Source organism: Homalodisca vitripennis, chromosome X (assembly GCF_021130785.1).
Source record: "Homalodisca vitripennis isolate AUS2020 chromosome X, UT_GWSS_2.1, whole genome shotgun sequence".
Lineage (NCBI taxonomy): Eukaryota > Metazoa > Arthropoda > Insecta > Hemiptera > Cicadellidae > Homalodisca > Homalodisca vitripennis.
In genome coordinates, this window is record NC_060215.1 from 128,582,511 (window position 1) to 128,595,096 (window position 12,586).

The window sequence follows — 12,586 nt, forward strand, 5'->3', positions numbered from 1 at the left end:
TAATAATAACTCTTATTTATGTGCCTGAAGATTGGTTCTAGGTGTATTGAGTAAGAGAATATGTTAGAATATCTGAAGAAAATCTTTCAATACTCTTTGACGTACACCAATACTTCTTTTTTGTGGAAAAATACTCCTGATCATCCTTGACGATCCAGTTGTTGAGTTTTGAAGAATCTGAATTGTAAAAATACAAGGTTAAAAGGATTAAAATATACATTTGTAGTTGATCCTAAAGATAGCAACAGCATCGTCCGTGAATAAAAACAAGAGGTACTAAACGAAGATTCAATAACATGAATATTGTTTAAACAACACTTATATTTATAACATTATTTTATTTATATTTATAAAAAACAATAAATAAATAAAATAATAACTAATAACCAGAAATAATTAACTATTTAAACTACTTATTTAAACTCGTACTTGGTCAAATTCTATTTCAAGCATTAGAATTCCTCGACTAATCAAATTTTGCAGGATGTTGTGATTCTCTTTCTTTAATATTGATTGTTTGTCCATATCCATACCTAAAAGTTTTGCACCCGCATTTAAAATTTAATTACTGTTCAATATAGTTGTATTTTTTATCTACAAATAAGTAATTTAATTTATCTGCAGAATTTCACGGTCCACGAATTTCGCTTTATAGTTATGTACACGAAAAGTATGATTTAGTTTGAAAACGATAATCTTTTGATTATACTAGACCTGTTGGTGAGCGTAGCACATTTTAACAGCACTGTTGACCTTCAAATGTACCGGGTTTCCCCTTTAGTCTGTTCGATAAGATCCCCCACAGACATATAGAGGGGCAGAATAAGATTGAAAAGGAGATACCTAAAAAAAAAAACATATCGCTAGATTATTTTGAGGACTGTCATATCATTAGTGCCTCACGTGAATCATTTTCGGTATTGTAAATATATTTATCTTGCTATATTAAGTTTTTTTTTTTTGTTTAAAGGAGAGGCCGATCCCCTTTTAAACCTTATTCTGTCCGTCCTCATGGGCCACTGGCCTGTGGGAGGATCTTATAAGACAGAATAAAGGGGAGAGTCGCTACAGTACGAGGTTGATTGTTCTGATAAAAAGTGCAAAAGTTACAGACAGGATTTGAACCTGCGCTATCTCTAACTCAGACTCAAAGTCCAACAAACATTTATTGTACTATCACTAGTATAAACGAATACAATATTTTTAAATATATTTTTTTATTATCTGCAAGGCCTTTCTGAATCAAAGATTCCATCATCAGGCACTTCATGATGGAATCTTTGATTCAGAAAGGCCTTCCACAAAATAAAAAATTATATTGAAAAATATTGTATTCTTTTATACTAGTGATAGTACAATAAACCTTTTTTCCAATGCTCCAAGATTCTACATCCAACAAAAATGTTTACTTTATACACCAAAATAAACACGCACTACACTAAACTAATCCACATGGGTAATTCCATTGGGTATTTGGATTTCATTGTGAATTACGACCTGTTATTTTATTTTTATAAGTATATATTTCATTTTATGTTGGGTAGTGGGGAGCGCAAAGAATCCTGTAACAACGATCAAACGTTACAGCTTTTATTTGAGCCTATCTCTGAATTTCGTTCCTGATGAAATACTTCATTATTGTGGGACTTTTGGCCCACCATATGTACTGAGTCAGAGTTTTTTTCTTTTGTAATAAAAATTATATCTATGATATTGGAAAGTTTTGTAATACATGGGCAGTTCTGATAAAACAAATTTATAGAGTTCCTTGCAATCTAATTCACACCGGATTGATAATATACATACGGTACTTATATATACCGTAAGCTTAAATTCTTCAATTACCAAAGTTTAATAAGGTTAAATTAGGTCTGTTTGCAGCATTATTAGTTCGACACATTCGCGTGGAATTGCTATTTCACTCATGTATTTTATGAGACAAATAATATAGATTTTCGTATAATAAAACCTGAAAACCTGTACAAACAGAGTTTAAATGTTCTTCCTTAAATATTGAAAGATCAAATGAGTGAAATGATATTTTAACTTATACTAAATTAATGAGATGTAGAGAAAACCAGGAGGTAAATGGGGTTATACTAATTTATTAAACGATTTACTTAACGAGGAATAAATACATACATTCAAGCATCCAAATTTTAACCTATTCATGTGATATTTTTCTATATTTGATTTGATTTTAATTTTTTTCAGAATAGCTACAACTCAACGGTATCCAGATTTGATTAGGGCAACTTAAATCGCACAATGAATAATAAAATATATTAAAATTTTTTTATAATAATTTGAATGAATCCGGAGTTCTGTAAATCCCTAGCAAATAGAAAAATCACTAGATATGTTTGGCAATCTGTAAAATATATGAGATAGGGAATACATTGTTGCTCATTTAAATTTAAATAACAGCCCTGTATGTTTCTCTAACTATCTAAATCACAAATATTCAAAAATATATAAATAAAAATATAGTGTTTAAAATTCTATATATTCTATTCAAACAAAAACTTATTCTGGGGAATTTTAATTCATTCACATAGAAAATAAATGTTCAAGGTGATTTTATTATACAATTAAGAAATTACATCGTGATTACTGTTATCATAAAAAAGATTTTGGTGATGTGAAGCTCCTTGTTCAACTTTATTAGTTTAGACTTTTTCCATCAACCTTATTGAAAATGTTTTTGCAGACTAGGAGAACCTAAACTATGTAAAGTTTCCAAAAATTGTAAAAGACTATCACTTATCTTTATTTTTTTTTATATTAGATAAAGTCAGATAGATAGATTTCTGTGCCGAAAAAGATGTTTGGAAGATGGAATAGACCTTTTACAGATCTTATAATCTAATCGTATGTTTCTGTGATAGATAGTTTTTAACACAAATAATGTGAAATCAATGACAAAATGTTACCTAAAGCCAAAATAGAGAAAGCACGTCCCGTGACATCAACAATTGATAGGGTTATGAAAGAGTAAAGAATTCAGCCATTCATATGAAAGTTATTAAAAAAACTCTCACTCGATTTTTTGCTGCCTGTTCAATAAAGGCTTGCAATAGGAACTGAATAAGCGAAAATAACATTGTGGACTAAAGAAAAAAAAACTTTAGCCACTAATCTTAGTTACCTTTTTAGAATAACTAACACACCATCGTAGGTGCCGTGGTTTACAATTTCCCTGAATTGCATAGTGTATAATATTTAATATTTCATCCTTCTCATTTGTATCATCCAGCCGTTGGCTGGAGCACTTTCACGTGTTACGTCGTAAAAGCATGAAATTGAATATGACGTAAATGTCACACACAATCAGTACGTCATATATTATTCAATGTTCATTCACGTTTATTTGCATATCTCTGTACGAGGTGCATAACACGGACGGCATTTGTGCAGGTTGCTTTTGTGAAAAGACGACATTCGATTTATGAAAAATATAGTATCAGACGAAACAACTATACGCGTTTTGAAGATATTTATGTTAACGAAACCAGTGTTATGAGACAAATCGGAGCCATTCATACGACAGGTACTCTGAGGTCCGAGCTGGTGGGGTGTGTCGCCGGCGCGCAGGCGCCACCCTTCCCTGGTGTGATCAGTAGGTGCTGAGCAAGCTGCCGGGTCATCACGTGGCATATTGTAGCTGGACGCGAGTGACAGTGTCTTGTGAACTACCGCAGTATCTTACCAGGTGAGCAGCTCACTCTAGTACACGTTAGGTTAGAGTCGCTTACCTCCTACTAGTCGGTACCATCTTAGTCCTGCCACTAACGTGAAAAACTCCAGTCCTGTTTCATAGTTTCAGACTTAAAAATAATAAAATTTTCAAAAATTTAGAATAAATTACGGATATATAATTAGAATAATATATACATACATTAGTATAAATATACATGTAAATGTGTGTGGCTGACCAGAGTTTACAAGAGGGCTGAGGAAGGGCACGACAGTAAGTGTAAGAAAGTAAAAGGGTAGCAGTGAAAGAGGTTATGAAAGACAAGCAACTAAAAATCATTAAACGACTCCTCCCAAGTAATTTCAGGCATCATTTTGCCCCAGTTTCTGCCCAAACGGTTGAGTTTAGGGATGAAAGAATTGTTGTAAAATTGTCTGCAGGCAATGTGACAATTTGTGGTGACAATGGCGAAGAATTGAAATTTTTGCCGTTGAAAAATATAATCATTCATAATGATTTGGAATTTTAAGTAGAATATATATTTAATAAACAAATTAAAAACAGTAAAATATAGATTCCTGCAATAAAAAAATTATGATTGATTATATTTAAATATCATGTTATGTAGAAACTATCACGATTTAACATATTTAAAAATTAAATTAATCGGTTATTGTGATTGAATATGTGCTTGTTTAGGCCTAATTCATATGTTGTAATAAATAAGTTAAACAAATAGAAATGTTCTCTACTGTCTAAGTTTATCAATAATGAGAAAATTAACTACAAATAATACTAAAATAAAAACCTTGCTGTCATCATGTATTAATATATGACTTCTAATTTGGTACGGAAAGTTTACTTTTATTTTAGTGGTAACAATGTTTTATACCAAGAATTAAAGGGATATTAAAGAAATACAAAACTTTTAATGAATATAATTACATTAACTGAATTAAATTTATGGGTCCAATTTGTTTTTATTATTACATGCTTAGAGTAAAAAGACTGATTAGGACGCACTGTACTAAAAAATTCCTTATTAGTAATATTTTTCACGTGCAGCAACTTTTAGGCTTTAGTAATTACTAAAAGGTGTAAGCATAAAATAAAACATATAGATAAATTTAATGGAAACTAACATTTTAAATTCATTTTAGGAAATTAAGGTGCAATAACTATTAACATTATAAATTCTAATGTTATGCATCTCTTTAACGTATTCGAAGTCACATAATAAAATTGATAATATTAAAACCACATGTGTATTTTTCTTTTTGTTAAGTGTACCTATTTTATATTATGGACAGGCATCACTTAAAATTCATATATCCATTATATATAAATATTTCACATAAATGTATGAAAATCACGCAATAAACTTGCAAATATTTCAAATTATTGAAAAAGTACATTCAATAGCTAAACTTTACTTTCAAATAAATGGTTTTTATACTATATTATAGAATCTAAAATCAAAACGACCACAAATACTTTTGTTCCTTATACTCCGTCATACTACTGACAAGGAGGTAATCACCATGGAATGAAAAACGTAATTTCAACACTGGTAACCTGTAGGGTGGTTGTGTGACATTATCTGTGTTATATGGTTCACTAGTTTATTTTGGATTGATTGTGGATTATTGTTGGGGTTCACTATAGATCTTCCGACTGTATATGACTTCACAGTAGACGTAGCACCTGCTTGTAGTTATTGTGATAATTGTGATAGTAGCACACTTTATGGTATAAAAAGTAAAAGCTCTTCAAAAATCATTTACACCAAGTTCGATCATTGGTAGTTTATATAGCCATCACTTTTATGTAGACCTTATACAATCTAAAACGACTGGATACACGACTAAGCGAATATAGAAATGTTTAATGTTCAAGAAGATGTATTAAAAAAACAAACATCAAAATCAGAAAACTTTGCAAATATGATATGGTACATACCCAACTGTGTAATCACTATGATTTTTTAATGACAGCAAAGTATTTCAATTTAACTGTGTGCAATGAAACAATATTTGCTTCGGAATTAATCTTCATTAAATACACGTATTACTATAATATTGCCTTCATTACTGCAATAATTAAATTCACAATGTCTTTACTCAAGTACTTAATAAATATCGATCACCTTATTCACATTGCAGTTACTGTATCGTAATATACATATTCACTTAGCATTAACAAATATTTGTGTTCATCAGCTTCAAATTGTAGACTCTTTGTTCCAAAAATACTACGGTAACAATTTATTAAATGTTGCCGAAAAGGTAGGAATTAACATTTTGAAACCTAATAGTTGCTTTCTGTTGGCTTTAGTGGGAAACGTCATAATTAAATCTGCAAAATAAATGAATCCTTTTGGTAGCGTCTACTGAATCGGCTGTTTCATGCTATATTTTTAAAGATACACTAATAATAATGAATGGCGTTTTGGCTTTTATTGTACACAGGCACAAAAGATACACAGCTTGTGGTGTTCTACATGAATCAAGCGATTTCTCGTTCTTAATTTTGTTCATAAATATATATTGTATTATATTTCCTTTTAGCTTAATGGTGGATAAGTTATAAAAATATCTTTATTATTTATTTTTAGCTAGCTATAATAATTTTAACTTACATTGGTAATTTTTTAAAGTTCTTTAGTTATATTCATGGTTATTTATCATGGTAAAATATTTAATCCTAGTACCTTGATAAGTAACTACTATAATTTTAACGTGCATATATCTGTACATATAACATAAACACCCACACACAAACAAACGTACATTTATTTTTAGTGTATTAGAAAACACAGATTATAATTTTTATGTATTTTATAGAAAGTAATATTTAATTTTAATTTCAATAATATTCGGGGGGACGTTGTCTAGCAGTTCTTATGGATCAAGGTTGTTAATAGACCAAGAGCTGGGACAGTTACTACGTATCAAACCAATAAAAAATTTTCATCATAACATTTCTTGGGAAAAGTATGTAGCCTACGATTAAACATAATAAAGCTGTTTCAACGCGTTTCAAATTGTGTTTTATATTTTACGTATTCAAAAACACGATATAGATACCACACAATCCAATTTTTATATTTAAATAAATAAATTTTGAGACTGTATTCAAGAATTATGAGGTAAAATAAACTATTCCAAGTTGTAGTGATTGCCTTAATCTGAAAAATTTTGCCCATATGTCAAATGCTAATTATTTTTCTGTTTCAATACAGGAAAAATGACCAGTTCAAGTAAAGCATCTCTACTTTAAATTTTCCGCTATAGTTACTCCTCTAATAAAGCTCATACAGAAATTATTTATCTATACAGAACTTATGCGTGTATTATGTATGTTTCATAGATAAGTCACAGAAAGAAAAATATATTCGTGTGCTGAATATCTAGAATATAATATATCTGCATGGATTTGAAACTAAATTACTTTATTTTTGCTTCCAGATGATATATAGATAAGGGAAGATTTTATACAATTATGTATTAAAAAGTTTCTCAAACTTTCATGGTTCACAAAGAGTTATTTGATATCGCTAATTAATCGTGAACGTCAAGAAACGGTAATTCAGCATTGATGTACAATCTTATAAGATGGCGGCAGTATAAGATGTAGTTTCACCTATATACTATTTGTATTAAATAATATGTTATTTAACATCTCGTATTTAAAAACAGATAAAAATCTGATCAGAGTTTTAGGGTTATTGCAAAGATATGCTCTATATACTTTGTAATTTTGAGTTTCATTGAGGGCAATAAGAGTTTTGCAACTAGAAATTCTCAAATGGACCCTGACTTTGTTTTGAACACTACCGCTTCATAGTTTCAAAGTTTATACTATTTAATAATATGTATTTTAGTAAATTAAGCTATATTGCGGTCTAAATGTTTCCGAGACGCAGAGTTAAAAAAAACATCAACAGTTTTTTGAGTTTTTAAAGTGCAAATTCCTTTTTTTAATAAGCGATTATCAGCCAATATCAATTTAGCCCATTTCTTTACACCATTTAAAAGGAGTTTTTCTACAAGTCTCTACCCGGTTTATAATTATGCCTTTAAATCAGTTGGGTTTTTCCATAAATACGTGAACGGTGATGTCAATACAAGCTTTGTTCATAGAGCAACTGAGGACGCAGATTTTCAGGAGCATATTCTGCGTGTGAGTTCGATGTCTCGATAATCTGTGGTTCTATTCAACGTATCAAGCTGGAAACGTGTGGGGTGTATGGCTTTTCACTTGCGGGACCCAACCCCCCCCACCTTCCCAGTGATCCAAAGACTGTTGTATGAAATTCCATTGGCATTATTGGAACAAAATTGTTTAACCTACTAAATGTATCTATTTATTATTTGTCTGATACTAGTATTCGGCAGAAAACTGAAATATTGTCGTGGTAGGTGATATCCTCTTAGATGAAGTGAAATATACTCATTTTTATAGATATACAACTAGATTTGATAGATGAATAACCAGGAAAAATTATGCATTATATATATGTTTGTCAAGGCTACTTCAGGTATTTATGCACTGAGTTTTTTGCCTCATGTTTCCTTCTCAGACGTTTGAAGGATGGCTTATTTTCAATTTTTATATCTACATAAATCCTGTAACATCAGAATTCAAGATGGTTCAGTAATTATTTGCGGTTTAAAAAATTTTAGATTTATGTACTTATAAAGTTTAGATATAAGTATCTATCAAGGCTTATAACACGTGTCCGTGGCTATATACTGTATTTATTAATTAATAAAAATTATTTTTTAATTTTCAAACTTTGGGGCATGTGGTGAAAATTTTCACCTGCATAACTGAATGGTAGCCGATTGATATTCATACAGTTGACCTAATAATATAAAGGTCAAATCGAGGTAATAGAAATAATATCAGAAAACTTAGAGGATAAAAGGTTACAATCATATATTATTTATATTAGTCAATAACCCATAATTAAACAAGTAAAACCAATTACAAAATCTTTAGGAAAATAACTTAAATGAATAACAATTAGTGGTTCTGACAGTAAACACTAAAAAAATAAATCGTTAATTAGTATACTTAGACTTGTATAAGTAAGTATACAAGCAGCTACGCAGCTGTTCTATCAAAAACAAAATTACGATATCACAAAGATACGAGTAATTTCAGTGGAAGTTTTCTATTTTATTTAAACCGTTATGTACCGCACTGTTTGCGGGGTAAGTGACTGTACAGTGTTGATATTGCTGTGAAAGGTAATCTGGAAACGGTCTTGTTAACATTAGCATTACATAAACTTATACGGTCGCCTCAGTGTATGGCAAAAACAAGTACAATACTAATAATAGTAATTTTTATACACGTCTTGTCAGTAACAAGCTGTGAATTATCGAGATTTTCTTAATAAAGTGAATTATTAATATTAATATGGTATTACACCTGAGTTTTTATTCATAATTTTTGTGAAGAAGATTTCATACAGTTAGTGTACTATAAGGGTTGTGTGTTCGGTTAGTGTTATTCCATGTATTTAACTTACCATGTACTTAAAGGTCTGTTACTCATGGACTTTACTTTTAAACTGAGAATAGGCCGGAATTGTTTCAAATTCATTTAATAGTGTACTATAAAGAACTATAACCGGGTGTACCGATAATATTATTCTACGGTTTGTACTTTTAGTAACCTAGCTATGTTTAATACTTCCTGTTTTACTTACGTGTAGATAGAAACATTTAAACATCTTATATGACTTATAACCGTCTTGTTTTAAAGCTATTTAGCCGCATTGTCTAATATTATCCGTCGTCGTTAAACATCATGTTATAAATATAAATCAATCGCTATACGTGTTACTAAGCACCGATCTCGGGAACGGCTGGACCAATTTGGCTATTTAAAAAGAGAATATTCCTTGATGTCCAAGGACGGTTTAAAGTAAGAGATAGGAAAAGTTTCCAGGTATTCTTTAGAAATTGGAAAAATAATGACAACATTTATGTTTCATAATACAAATATAACTGACAATAAACAGTTGACACTTTTAAACCTTCTTTGATGTTTAGTTACATTTTTCAAAGAGACTGATACATATGTAAACATTTTAAGTTTATAAAATACTAAGTGGATAGAGTGTAATCAGTATTGGAATGTAGATAACAGAGAGAAAGTTACCTTATAGCTTTTATTCCAGTTTGTGGCAATGACCAATCAAAAACATCTATTAAAAACTCATAAAAAACCCAACCTAATGAAAAAAGCTGTGATTTTTTTGTACATGAAGTAATAAAAACTCGTTTGTCTTCATTGACGATTATTACATACAATTTTTTGGAAAGGTTTCAAGAGCTTAGTAATAATTTCCCCCTTATATCGAAATGGATGTTTTTGACCGTTGTACTCTTCTCCGGCCCAAGTATATAGATCATCAAGTTTCTTTAGCACCATTTTATAAATTGTATTGGATTTCATATCTTCAACTTCGTTGCGCAGCCTCTGATTCTAAACTTTTAGGTTAGCAATTTTTTCAACTGTTTTGCATATTCAACGAGACCCACTAAACTCCTAAAATGTTGAAAGGTTTCATTTTACGGTAATATGGACAACAATTCAGCCTAAACTTTCGTATATACTTTTTATTCCAGTTACTTCTCTGCAGTAAGGATTGTGCTTATTAAAACGAAGGCCTGGAGTGCATTTATTCCAATTGACACATTCCCTGTCTGTAGGAACGTCTTGTTTACATTTCCCACGCATCATACCTCTGTTTAGTGTCATTATCTTTTTAAAAATAATCAAGTACGACTAATCACTTTTAATAATAAACTTTAAATGATACATAAAAATTTTACAATATTTTTAAACAAGTTAAATTGATAGAACGCTTATTATAAGGTAACCATTATTAGAGAAAATTAAAACCGAGATAATCGTGTATTGTTGCTTTTATGGAGGTAGGTGTCATGACCTTATACTGCTTCAGTTATATATTATGTACCGTCTTGCTGCATATTCCGATGGTAAGTGATGCAGGACAGAACGATCCATAGTAATATTCCTGTATCCGTGGACAGCTCAGGAACACAGGAATTCAAGCAACTTCGCTCACAAGCTGGTGTCAGACTAATCAATAAGCTCTCCGGCAGCATCAAACAGTTAGACAATCAAAAGCAGCTCAAAGCTTGATTAAAAGACCTTTTAATGTCTGAGGCGTTTTACTCTGTGGAAGAGTTTATGTTACGCCGCTAGGTTTATGTTACGCCGCTAGGAATACCAAGTGACGTTTAAAGTAATTGATAATGAAGGAATGAATGAAAGGGAAGATTGAAGTGTAGTAAATTAGATTTACTTTGTAGTAACGCAATATTACTACTGGGATGTGTTGGTATTGAAGTAAGAAACTAAAAACTAAAAACCCACGACACCCCAAAATGATTTCGTTTCCTCTTTTTTGTGTAATGTACTGTAATGTAATGTAATTTAGTTATAAAGTCATTGGCTAGAAATATTTGTCCAGAGATTGGGCTAGTATGTTCTCAAAAAATACTATTTTAGCAATGTCATTCGGTCCTTAACAAATACTTCGTATTGGGAAATAGTAAGAATTAAACTCATACCACTAATAAACATATCAAGATTTATGTGATGGTTAACATTTTCAATTTAGATAGATTAATTGGCTTTGAATATATGTATGTCATCATTTAGCTGAGTTGATGAAAGTGACGTACAAGGAACTAAGATCCAACTACAATTATTTCATTTATAGATATGCTACATGTACTCTATGTACCGGTAATGTCGCAAACAGGTCAGGTATACAGGTTGTTTCCGAACCCACGTAAAATGTCTCTGGAGCTTACAAATCATTTCATTGTTCTAAATAAGACATTTTCCCGCAAAGATACTTCCACGTATTTAGATACATGTACGCAGTGCGATCTAAAACCAGCTGTTACTGTGACGAAATAAACCGTGGAAATTAAATTTAGTACCTGACTTTTTTCATTTGCCAAAATAGGTTTTGCAAACAGAATACCGTGACTCTCATAACTGTGATTTGCAATGCTTCCATTTTGTAAAGGGTACTTTTTTCCAGCTAAATATGGTACAATAAGCTTATTTATGGATTTAAAAAACTTAAAAACTGTTAAAAAATCGGAATTTATGTGAAAAAAGTGTGACTGTTTTTGTTTGATAAATGAGTCGTAATTACAATATTACAGCACAAACTTATTGTGTCGTAAATGTGGATTATTGTTTTCAAAATGACGTAACTTGTTATGACGTCTTAGATAACAGGAATTTTAAATCAAGTATTATATAGATGATCAACTGATCAGTATTATTTGTTTTATTAATTATTAGGAAATAACTTATAGTTAATATAGTCCAACTTATTATTGTATGTACAATTATTCGTTGAAACCGAATGTTACTATCATTTTGAATTTCTAATGTATTCTGAAAGTTCTTGATACCTATTGTGAAATAAAAAAAAAATGAAATAAGGATGTTTTGTAAGTTAATTTAACTTTACGTCAAAAGTTATCAATATGTGCTCCCAAGGAATCTTCTTATATCTGGTTAAACCAAGGTGTTTAGGGGTAGAAAGATACTTGTAGAAAACGTGTTTTGTAAAACTTTGAAGTATTAGCGGTTATATGTGATATAAAGTCGTCCCACATTATCACTTAATTTTCTCTCTGTAAAATTAATTATTGATGATGTGGTTTTTTATAATAAAAATTAATATCGGACATTTTTTATTGAAATCCATCCCCATCTTCTGGTGTAAAGAACCGTACACAATTTTGAAACTAATCAAACCCATTCTGTATGTACTATAAGATATTAACGTTTACGGGGTATTATATGCTACAATAGACA

The 12,586-nt window shown here is 30.5% G+C and overlaps 1 protein-coding gene across 1 annotated transcript in view; it reads left to right on the forward strand.

The window, feature by feature from the left end:
• Window positions 1–3,630: 3,630 nt before the first annotated feature.
• Window positions 3,631–12,586, forward strand: part of LOC124369859 (acetylcholine receptor subunit alpha-like) — a 374,793-nt gene continuing 365,837 nt past the window's right edge. Inside the window, exon 1 of the mRNA XM_046827988.1 lies at window positions 3,631–3,712. The gene's annotated coding sequence lies outside the window, so the exon portion shown is untranslated. The remainder of the gene's footprint in view (window positions 3,713–12,586) is intronic.